This window comes from Camelus bactrianus, chromosome X (genome assembly GCF_048773025.1).
Source record: "Camelus bactrianus isolate YW-2024 breed Bactrian camel chromosome X, ASM4877302v1, whole genome shotgun sequence".
NCBI lineage: Eukaryota > Metazoa > Chordata > Mammalia > Artiodactyla > Camelidae > Camelus > Camelus bactrianus.
Window position 1 is genome coordinate 35386790 of NC_133575.1, and position 12663 is coordinate 35399452.

Sequence of the window (12663 nt, forward strand, 5' to 3'; positions counted from 1 at the left end):
TTGCTGCAAATGGCATTATTTTATTCTTTTTTATGGCAGAGTAGTATTCCATTGTATAAATATACCACAACTTTTTTATCCAGTCATCTGTTGATGGACAGGAAGCTGCATTTTTAACAAGCACCTTAAATGACCCTGATGAAGGCTAAGAAATGTCAACCAAACAGTAGTGAATGCATGAATACTAGGTATTTCATATCTTCTCATCTTTGTCCTTCTTTTTTGAATTATCTCTTTATGCACTAAGACAATTTTCTATGTAAATTTTTTCTTTTTCTTTTCAGTTGTGGGACCTGAAATATAGAATACAGATACTCAACTTTTTTTTTTTTTTTTTAACATTTTTTTTATTGAGTTATAGTCAGTTTACAATGTTGTGTCAATTTCCAGTGTAGGGCACAATTTTTCAGTTATACATGAACATACATATATTCATTGTCACATTCTTTTTCACTGTGAGCTACCACAAGATCTTGTATATATTTCCCTGTGCTATACAGTATAAAGATACTCAACTTTTCTTGTCAAATATGTTGCATATGTTTCCCCACTTTATCACATGCCATTTGTTGATGGTGCTTGTTTGTGATTCAAAAGTTTAAATTTATGTAGCTAAATCTATGAATCTTTAACTGAATTGTTCTTGCTTTTGAATGACACTTTGAAGGTTTTCTCCAGTGCATAATCATAAAAATGTTAAATACTATTTCTCCTCATTTATATTTTTTCACTTTTAAACCTTCCCCTCTTTTTTTTAATTTGAAAATTTTCAAACATCCAAAAAGGTTAACCAATTGCTAGCCTTTTGTCATATATGCTTTCTCTCTCAATATAATGCTTTTTTCTCTGACCCATTTGAAAATAAGTTGCAGATACCATGACCCTTCACCCTTGAATATTTCAAAATGCATCATCTAAGAATAAGGACATTCTCCTACATACTCAAAATATCATTATCAAACCTAAGCCAATTAATTAACAGTAATTCTCTAAGACTCAATCCATATTTAAATTTTTCCCAAAATGTCTTTTATAGCTATTTTTTTCTTTCTTAAACAGGATCCAATTAAGAGCACACATTATATTTCATTATTGTATTTGTTTTAATCTAGAACAGTGCCCTCGCTCTTTTCTCTCCTGACATTGTCTTTTTGATGAGTCTGGAACAATTTTGTGGTATAAGGTCCAGCACTCTGGATTTGTCCAATTATTTCCTCTTGCTATTGTTTTACTTGTTCCTTTATCATTTGCATTTTCTTTAAACTCGACGTCGGGTCTAGAGGTTTGATTAGATTTGGGTTGAGTAATTTTTCCTCGAACACTTCAGAAGTGCTGTCATGTTGTGTCACATCAGGAGGCACAAATGTCTCTTTGTCCCATTAGCAGTGATGCTAAGTTTGTTAAAAAAAAATCCTTTTTTTTTTTCATGGAGGTACTGCAGATTGAACTCAGGACCTCATGTGTGCTAAGCATATCCTTTACCACTGAGCTATAATTCCACCTACAGTGGTACCAAGTTTGATCACTTAGTTAAGATGGTGACCACCAGATATCTGCTTTTAAAACTAGTAAGCAATCTGTAGGGCGATACTTTTATACCATGTGAATATCCTGTTTCTTTCATCCAATAATATTAGTATTTATTAATGATTTTTGCCACCATCAATTATTACACTGGGGGACATGTGACACTTAAATCGATCCTAAGTTAATTTTGGTCTCTGGTATTTCATATAAGTTGGAGTCACTTAATTTTTAAAAATAATTTTGAGATGTTGCAAAACCACCATAAATATTTGTCTGCTTTTGTTCCTGCTGGGTTGTTACATCCTCTATCTTTTCTTGTGCCGGTAACACATACCTTAAAATTGGTGCAGCTTCATAATCAGCTGTGACATTTGGTAGAGCAATGACGTCCCCCTACCCCACTCCCACCTTTTTCAGAGGTGTTTTTGTCATTGTTGTTGTCAGAGTCTTTCTTCTTCTTTTCTGAAGGAATCATTTTAACAGTTATGGCAGTTTGGATTGGAATTACTATTTTCTTGTGTATTAGCCAAGATTGAATCAGGAAAACCAAAACCATAATAGTTATTTTATCAGAACAAATCTAATATAAAGAACTATTTAAACAGGTATTGGGGGACTGAAAGGCAAAAATAGAACACACATTGTATGTGTTTCTACATAGATAAATATTTAAATAAAAGGTCATCTACCCAGAATGTGAAACTTGATCAGTAAAGTGTTAATCCTATTTCTGGAGTTCATATATCTTAATTCCAAAGGCTCATTGTGCTATAAAATTGTAATTTAGTATACTCACACACACACACACACACACACACACACCTTCATTCAATTCTTTTGAGTTCAATTTTTTTAGAATGGTTTTTACCTGCTAAAACATTTACCATGTCTCCTACATTACCGATGAGACATCCATGACATCACGGGATTATTTGTTTTGACCTAAACTGTTGAGGTAAAGAAGTAAAGATATAAAGGGGGAGGGATAAATTAGGAATTTGGGATTGGTGGATACAAACTACTATATCCAAAACAGATAAACAACAAGGTCCTACTGTATAGTACAGGGAAATATAGTCAATATCTTGTAATAACCTATAATGGAAAAGAATTGATGTATAACTGAATCACTATGCTGTACACCAGAAACTAACACAACATTGTAAATCAACTACACTTCAATTAAAACAAACCATGGAAGTAAAGATACACAATAAGAGGGGTACGTTTCTCTGTGGGTACTTGAGAGCCTGTCTCCAGCTACCTCAGTGTCTCGTTTCCATATGCCTTCGCTATTTCCCACTAATGAAATATAGGAAGGTTGGGGGGGTGACCTCTTGATCACCTTTTGGGAACTGCCTGATGAGGGGAGAGGAGGCAGTGAAAATATGAATTTTATGGTAACCTTTTGGTGCTTGGGCCAGACTCCTTGCCAGGTCCTCTCCATCCAGAGAGATGGATCAAGGTCACATAGCTGTGTTCAGAAAGTGTATTTAACAAGACTTTCTGAAATAGGGCATAATAGTGTTAGAACCTGGACTCATAATTGGCTTCTTTCTTCAGTAGCCTCTAGGGTGAGGGGATAAAAAAATGAGCATGGAACTTGACCAAATTAGAAGGTCTGTGTGATAAATTTGATTGAACTCTGGAAGCTCCAAGTTTTGGCAGATCTGGGGCCTGTGCTGGGGACTGTGAGAATTTGCATTCATTTCCAGCTTTATTGCATGATGCTCAAAGAATCTGGCTTGTATAATTTCTGCATTACAGCACTGAAATTTTCTCATTAGCTGTCTTCCTAAATAGTGGAACATGCATTGTCTACTGGTAGGATTCTAAGTGTGTGTGTATATGTGTGTGTATATATATATATGTTTTATCATATTTTATTATTTAAAAAAACTTTTCATGTTTGACTAGGTAATATACCTGTGATTCAGCATCCAAATGGTACATAGGGGTATATAGAGTGAAAAGCCTCCTCATCTCTGACCTCTAGTCAACCAGTTCTCCTCCCCAAAGGCAGTTGTTATTAATTTTTCTCATATCCTTCTAAGATACTACTTTATGCATCTACAAGGAATTACATTTGTATTTTCTCTCGTTTTTCAACAAATGGTAGCATTCTTTACACATTGTTCTCTATCTTGTTTCTTTTTGTTTAATAATATATATTACAGATCATGCTAAGTCAGTAAAAGAAAACATCCTTATTCTCTTTTACAATTGCATAGTATTCCATTGTATGGAAGTATTATAATTCATCTAACCTGTCCCTTATTGATGGACATTTAGGCTGTTGCCAGAATTTTGCTATTACAAATAATAAGGCAATTAATAAACTTACATAGTTAAGTTTATGCACATAAATTTATTCATGTGCAAATATATCCACAGGGTATTATTAGAAATGGAAACAGTGGGTCTGCATTCAGGAAAACCCAGTTTTCCATCTGTGTGTCTCCTTTACTACTCATACAACTACCACATACACTCACACAGAACACTTCACTTCTGACACTTCTGGTCACCAATATTTGGAGGTTTTCCCCCAGCCAAGCAATTCTCTGCAACACCAGCTGGTGTCCTATAATTTTATTCAATTCTGACACCATCTACCTGGAGATCACATAGGTAAAGGGCTCAGTCCCACAGGACCGCTCCCTCCCCTTCAGATGCCAGTTGTGAGTAGTAGGTCCCCAGGTTACCCACAGCAATTGTGGTTACAAATAGGAGGTTCCCACGCACCCCGACACCAGGTTTAATTAATTTGCTAGAGTGGCTCACAGAACTCAGGGAAACACTTTACGTTTATCAGTTTGTTAGAAGATATAATCACGGACACAGATGAACAGCCAGATGAAGAAATAGATGGGGCGAGGTCTAGGAGGGACCCAAGAGTAGGAGCTTCTGTTCTTCTGGACTTGGGGTGCATCACCCTCCTGGTACGTGGATGGTTCACCCATCTGGAAGCTCCTGGAACCTCATTGTTTGGGGATTTTTAAACAGGTTTCCTCATGTAGGCATGGCTGATCATTAACTGCATTCCCAGCCCTCTCTCCTCTCTGGAGAATGGGGAAGCTGAAAATTCCAAGCTTCTAACGGTGCCTTAGTCTTTCTGACTACCAGCCCCATCCAGGAGCCACCCAGGTCCACCTGGAGTCACCTCATTAGAAGAAAAGATGCTCCTAGTGCTTCTGTCACATAGGAAGTGACAAGGTTTTTTAGGAGCTCTGTGCCAGAAACGGGGAAGGAGAGGGCACAGAGCAATATATATATTTTTTCTATTATCTCACAGGGTCATAACTTGAAATTTTGATAAACATTGCCAGATTAATTCCTATGGATGTTATTAACACCAACCAGCAATGTATCAAAGTGCCTGCTTCCTCACAGAATCAGCAGCATGGGGTATTATCAAACTTTGTACCTTTGGCCATTCTGACTAGGCAGAGGTAGTATCTCAGTTTACTTTTTTTTTTAATTGAATTTACAGTCAGTTACAATGTGTCAATTTCTGGCATACAGCACAATGTCTCAGTCATGCATATACATACATATATTGGTTTTCATGTTCTTTTTCATAATCTCAGTTTACTTTTAATTTGCACATTTCTTATTACAACTAAGTTCTAGCATCTTTGCATTCTTTTAAGAGCCATTTGCATTTTTCTTTCCATGAACTGGCTGCTCATATCAATTTTTTATTAGATTGTTAGTCTTTTTTTCTTATTGATTTGTAAGAACTCTAGCGGAGAAATACGGCATTTGTTTGTGATAAGAATTTCGAATATTATCTCCAGTTTTTCATTTGTCTTTTGATTTTGCTTAGAATCGATTTACCAGGTAGAGGTAACTTTTATTAAGTCAAATTTACTATTATTTATTTATTTATATTTTTATGTTTTCATTTTCATGACTCTTAGGTTCTGTGTCACTCCCAGAAAGGCTTTCCATGCTTGAAGATTATACTAAAAGATCTCCCATTGCTCTTCAAGTGCTTTTATGGTTTTAATTTAAACATGTACATATTTGATCCATATAGAATATATTCTGGTACAAAGTATGAAGTATGGACCCAACATTACTTTTTCTTCAGGTTGCTACCACCATTCTTACCTATTTATCTAATTTATAATATAAGAAAATGTATGTTATATTCATAGATAGTTTATATATAATCCATAATATATTATATATTATTAACAGTATTCATATTCCTTATATTCATTTTTATTTTTGGTCTGCTTAATATGCCCAATGAGTAAGAGGTATATAAGTCTTATATTGCATCACAGAGAACAAAATGTGACAATGAGTGTGTATATGTCCATGAATGACTGAAAAATTGTGCTGAACACTGGAATTTGACACAACATTGTAAAATGATTATAAATCAATAAAAAATGTTAAAATAAATAAATAAATAAATAAATAAATAAATAAATAAATAAGTCTTATATTGCAATCATCTGTATGTCAATTTCTCCCTATATTTCTGGGATGATTAACTTTACGTGTTAACTTAGCTAGGCTATGGTGCACATCTGTTTGGTCAAACACTAGTCTACGTGTTGCTGTGAAGGTATTTGTGGATGGGATTAACGTTTGCAATCAGTACTTTAACTAAAGCAGATTGCCTCCATTATGTGGGTGGGCCTCATCCAATCAGTTGAGGGCCTTAAGAGCAAAGACTCAGGGTTCCCAGAGAAGAAGCAATTTTGTCACAAGACTGCAACGTAGAAACTGCCTGAGTGTTCAGGCTGCTGGCCTGCCTTGTAGATCTTGGACTCAAGACTGCAATTATCGACTCTTATCTGGGTTTCTAGCCTGTTGCCCAGAACTTCCCCCTACCCCCCACCCCACCCTGATCTGTAGATCTTGGACTTGCCAGTCCCCACAATGACATAAGCCAATTGCCTCAAATAGTTCTCTGTCTCTTTCCCACTCTCTCTCTAAGTATATGTAATGCTATTAGTTTTGTTTCTCTGGAGAACCCTGACTAATACAATTTCTAATAGCTTTATATGTTTTCATAGTATGATAGTCTGGCATTGAATGTCAAGATAATGAAAATTTTATTTATACCCTTTTACAAATATAAAATTAACTCTCTTTGCCTGATTAATGCTTTTGTCTTGATTTGCTAATATTGCCAACTCTTCTCCCACCCCCTTTTTTTGGTCTGCATTTGTCTAATTTATCTTTGCCTCTTTTTCATTTTGTAACACATTATGTCATTTTAAAAATAGTACGTCTCCTGTAACTAGATTATACGTAAATTTCTTTTACTCAACCAAGTCTTTTAATAGGGGATTTACATTTTAAAATTCTGAAATCTTTTGGTTTATGCTGTTTTGTTCTGTGACTTATTGATTAACGTTTCTCTGCTATTTTCTCTACTTTCAGTTTTGTTTTTATCTTCTCCATTGTTTTAGAAAGTATTTTATTCTATTAGTTGAAGGCAGCTACCTGGAAGAAAGGCAAAACTTGTACGTTTTACAACATCTTTCTATTTCCTGAATTAATACAGCAAATATATTACCTAGCATGGACCTTTAAGTTTTTCAAAAGCTTTTTTTTTTTTAAACATATTTTTATCTAATTCCTAGGTCCAAAGTGAAACAGCATATTTTGAATCACACCTTTGAGATATAGAATTTAGCGCATTTTTTCTTTACCTCCTTCCCATTCTAATGCATGAAAATGTTAACTCAGGTTTTAAGATTCATATACTTTTTTACTATTTTAAAAATTCAGAACCTAATTTGAGAAAAAGTATTGAGATTAAGATTTAATTTTATAATTAAATATGATGCAATTATTTAGATGCACTTCTATTTTGGCTCCATTCCATGACTTCCCCATTCTTGAACTTTTTTCCCCACCCCCTTCATCTCTTGGTAGGTTGAAAAAATACTGTAAACCAATTTTTTCAAGAAGGTGATATATTTTACAATCCCCTATGTAGCAGAGAGTGTTTTTCTGACATTTTTACACCTGAAAAACAACTCAGATGAATATTGCATTTTGGAATCAAACTTTTCTCTCTAAAACTCTAGATATGAGCAATCTTGACTGACATTTGTTTTTATCTGGGCAAACTGACTTCATTTTGTTTCACTCAAAAAAGTATAGACAGTTTAATATTGTAGCTTAAAACTTTTGCCATGATGTGTCCAATTGTGTGACCCCTTTTATTGACTTTGCCTAGAACATAGTAGGTTCTTTCAATCAACATATACTATTCTTCAGCAGAGGAAAATTTCTGTTTTGTTTTATTTTTATTACATCTCTTCCATTTGCCTTTGTTCCTCTTTTAGGAACTCAAATTATCCATACGCTGGTTCTCCATTTTCTCCATTCTTTCTCCGCAGCTATTGTCTTCTCTCTCATTAGTTCCATCACTGTCTTTTCATGCTCCATTCAATTTCTTAGCATCTGCTTTGTTCTTGACACCAATTTCAATTTTCTGCTGGATGAATTTTCCTCTTTACTGTCTCCAGTGTGTACTTTAATTTTGTTCCTGATTTTTTTAGAGTACTTGTTTATTTCCCTTACCCTGTTTGTCTCTCTTTTCATCTCATCCTGTTGGGTTTTCATATCAGTCTCACCTCTTCATTCTTTCTGTTTCTTTTTTGCAGAAGCTTTAAGGATGTTAACAGGTCTCTAAACTTTTCTCCTGGATGATCCTGGTGAAGAGCTCTCTTTCCTGCCATTTTTTTTTCTAGGTGCCGTCCTCTTCCTGTAGCTCTGTGTTGATTAGTCTCTTTACCCTCAAGTAAGACAAGGGTTTCTGTGGGCTCAATATCTGTGATTGAGCTGCTTACCCTTGGGCTCACCATGGAAGTAGTGGCAGAATCTTCATCTCAAGTCTATAGCTGGAGGGCACGCTAATGTATACACATCTGACTTTGCCTTTTACATCTCTTTTTTCACTAATGTAATACATAGCACAGTACAGTTCCCAGCACAGACTTCCTTCAGGGATCTTTAAGAAGCTGGCCTTTCCTTAAAGTGTTGGGCAGCATTTGCTATGTAATTTGTAGGAAAATTACATGCAAAATAAGAATGTGGGGTCCCTTGTTCAAAAATTAAGAATTTCAAGAGAGTGACAACAGATCATTAAACCAAGCATGAAGCCCTTCTTATCATCATGGGGTCCTGTGCAACTGCACAGTTTACACATCCATTAAGCCCATCATGGTTAATAGGGATGATTATTAAGGTTACACCTCCTTAAATGCAAGTCTCTTTTTTCCTCCCAATCTCTATCACCTAGATAAACAGGAAATAGAGGAGTCTAGAGGATATACAGTGGTGGGGTAGGTAGAGGTCAGTTTTCTGGTGAGCATCCTTCAAGGGTAGTGAAATTGACATCTCCTGTCGGTTTGGACACCAACTCTGAGTTGGGAGGTAGATGGTGGGTCATCAGCAGATAGGGTGCGGACCTTAAATAGTGGCTTACTATCACTTCTCAGCCTTTTGGCTAAGATCAAGTGTAAATAAGTGGCTTACTACCTTTTTCAGTCAGTGTGTTTGAGGAAATGAAGCCAAGGTAAACAATGACTAAGATTTTTCTTAATCCAGTCATTTAAGACCATCTGCCTCATAATTAACATCAATTTCACTTAGATCCAAGCCTTAGGTTACCTATCAGTTTTAGTCTTTGATATTATGAAATCTTGTCTTTAATTCTAGATTTGAGGGAATTTTTTGGAGAAGTTAGGCCAGGATACATTTGGGGACAAAGGGCAATATTTCATTTTAAATTGGATGTCCCCAGGGACCCAGGTATTTAGGCCAGGGGTTGGCAAATTTTTCTATATGGGACCAGATAGTAAATATTTTAAATTTTTCAAGTCAAGAGGCAAAATTAAAGAGATTATGTAGGTACTTATATAACAAGAGAGAAAACAAATTTCCACAAATATTTTATTGATGACATTTAAAATGTAATAATAATAATTGGGTATTTTGATAATAGAGGTCTACTAATGAGAAGAATAGGATTCTTTGTTTTTAGAATACATTTTGCTTAATTAGGGTTCAAAGTTAGTATTTCCTATCATCAGATTAGTTTGCAAATGTTCATCTGTCAATGCTGATCTATAATGGGATTTTATGTATTTCATTTTTACAAATGTCCTTCAATATAGATAGGCACTGCCAAACACTGACATCAGTCCATGTGCATATGATTTTAAGTGAGCATATTAATTGCATGGAAAGCATTTATAGAATTCTATTAGATTCTTCTCTTGATATTTACATTTTAGTATGTCATTACATTGCAGACTAATTGCTTTCAATTGATGGTTAGGTAGAACCTTCTCAACTGCACAGTTAAATGAATTTTGAAATATTGAAATTTCCTTTGCACTTGCATTGAGGTCTAAAAAATGCTGCTTGGAACTGTAATTTGAGCTTGGAAAACTTACCTGTTGTAGATTTGTATAGGAATGGATAATATGCTTATTTTAACTTTTGGTAGCATGGAAGTGTAGAAAATGGCTTGACATCACTTGCAATTCAAGCAACATTAGTCGTCATCAAAATAATTTTACTGAAGTATAAGTTTCATGTGTTAAGTGCTGTTTTATCTTGTAATTGGTGAAGTTCGTTAAGACATATTATCAAGTCTCCTACAAAAGCTAATTTCCAAAGCCATTCATAGTTTAATAATAGTGGTTGAAGGCTGTTCTCATTCAAAAATTCTCAATTTTGTTCTTGAGCTGAAAAGAATCACAAGTGAACAACAAGAACTGCTATGTGGTAGAACAAGTCAGGATATTCAGTTTCTATTTCCGATAAAAATTCACAGAAGAGGCCATGTGAATCAATGAAGTTAACATTGACACTACTGGCTCAATAACACAATAAGTTCAAATACTACCACAAAGTAATTACCGATGAATAATGTAATAAATAGCCGTAGACTTTGTTGTTTGATCAAATGAGCAATTTTCTGTTTTACACATATTTTTACTACCATTGCGTGTAACACATCTTAGCAGGTTCCTCTTCATGTTGTATGGAATCAGTATTTTTTCAGCTTCTTTGAAAATATTTTCCCCTATTGTTGTTCCATGCAGACTATTCACAGAAGCTAATTCTTCAGTCATTTAAAACAAGGTCTTGATTCTTCAAATGAACAATTGAGCAGTATCAGTATTACCTGTTAACTCATGAAGTGCCAAGGAAAACCACTCAGTTAATTGCTTTGTTTTTTAAACTGACTATTGATGTTGTTCTCAATGTTCTCAACTCTTCAAGCAACTGTTCTAGCTGAAAGTCTAATAGTCTTAAATTTGTTTTCTCTGAACACATTACTTTGGCTATTGCAATCAGACACAATTTAATTAAACAGGTTTCCTCCTTTGGCTAAGAAACGAGCCACTCAGAAAATTACTTTGGTTGCAGCCTCATATTCATTTTTTAAGTTTTGTGAAGAAACTCTGCTGTGATGAAATATTCTGTTTTAAATTCTCTAATTGTTCTCACTGTTGTTCTCCTGTCAGTTGGAAATATTGTGATGAGTGTAGTCTGATCATGTTGACATATAGAGTACTCTTTTAGCAAAACTATAGTGTTATTGCATAATAAGTGCTAGGCTATCAAATTTGATAACAAAATAATCCACACTCCACCATGCCTTAAGAGCATGACATATGAAGTCCTTTTTCTCTTTTTTTCTGGTTTTGGCATGATAGGTATACACTGGTCATAAAAAGAAATGTCATAGTGTTATATGTGTGGCACTTGAAACACTGCCAAGTTATATCAGCATCACTGTGATTTGTAGGGCACTCAGCAGCAGGGCAAAGAGATGAGAGCACCACATACATTCTCTGTTGCAACTATTCAACTCTCTGTTGTTTTGTGAAAGTAGCCACAGATGACACATAAATGAATGAGCATAATTGTGTTCCAATAAAACTTTATGCACACCAAAATTTGAATTTCATGTAATTTTAATGTGTGATGAAATGGCTGTACAAATAAATATAGGTGGCAGGGTGGATTTGGCCTATAGGTTACTTGGTCTAGCAAAAGGGCTAGACCAGCCAGCTGGTCAATGTTCTTCGAGCTTGGTGTCAGCTGCTGAGCCCAAGTGAAAGGAAATCTCCTGTTTAAAGCAGCAGCACTAACATCAATAGCAACCTGGCTATTTCTGTGCCTAAAATCACCATAACCATTCATGTGATTCTTTAGTAAGCCTTGCTAGACTCTTCAGGGTTCTGCTTAATTTTCCAACTTTGACTCCCAATTCTTTCCTTATCCTTTTGGTGACAGCCATATTCAACTTCCTGAATTTACCAGAACTCTCATATTCTTTTGTATTTTTGCAGATCTGTTGCTGCTTCTGCCAGGAAGATACCCACCCCTGTACCCAGCCCCCAGTTTCCAATAATCCATCTTTTATCCTCTAGGAGCTTTATCTGGTACCTCTAGGCTGATAAAGATGCCTCTTCTCTGAGCATCCACAGAAATTTGGGCAAAGCTTATAGCACTAATCACTTTATTCTATAGTATAGAATTTACTTACATAACTCTCCAAGTAAGAGTTCAGGACAGGGACTGTCAACTTGGAATGTTTTCAGCCATTATTTCTTTGGACACCTTTTGGGCCCTGACCTATTTCTTCTCTCATTCTGGGATTCTGATGACACAGATGTTATATCCTTTATTATCATCTAATAGATCTCTGAGGCTCTGTTTATTATTATCATTTTTCAGTCTATTTTCTCTCCGTTCTTCAGATTGGTAATTTCTATTGTGCTATCTTGAACTTCTCTTATTCTTTCCTCTATCCCCTCCATTCTGATGATGAGCCCATACATTGAGCTTTAAATTTTGGTTATTATATTTTTCAGTTCTAAAATTTCCATTTGGTTCTTCTTTATATCTTCTATTTTTTTTTTTTTTTGCTGAAACTTCTTATTTATCTGCTAAGACTTCCTAGTTTTTCGTTTGTTTCAAATAGGTTCATAATTGCTCACTGAAACATTTTTGCGACTGCTTTAAAATCCTTGTCAGATAATGTGAACATCTGATTCACCTTAGTGTTCACATCTGTTGACTATCTTTTCTAACTAATGTTGGGATTACCCTGGTTCTTGGTATGAGTGATTTTTC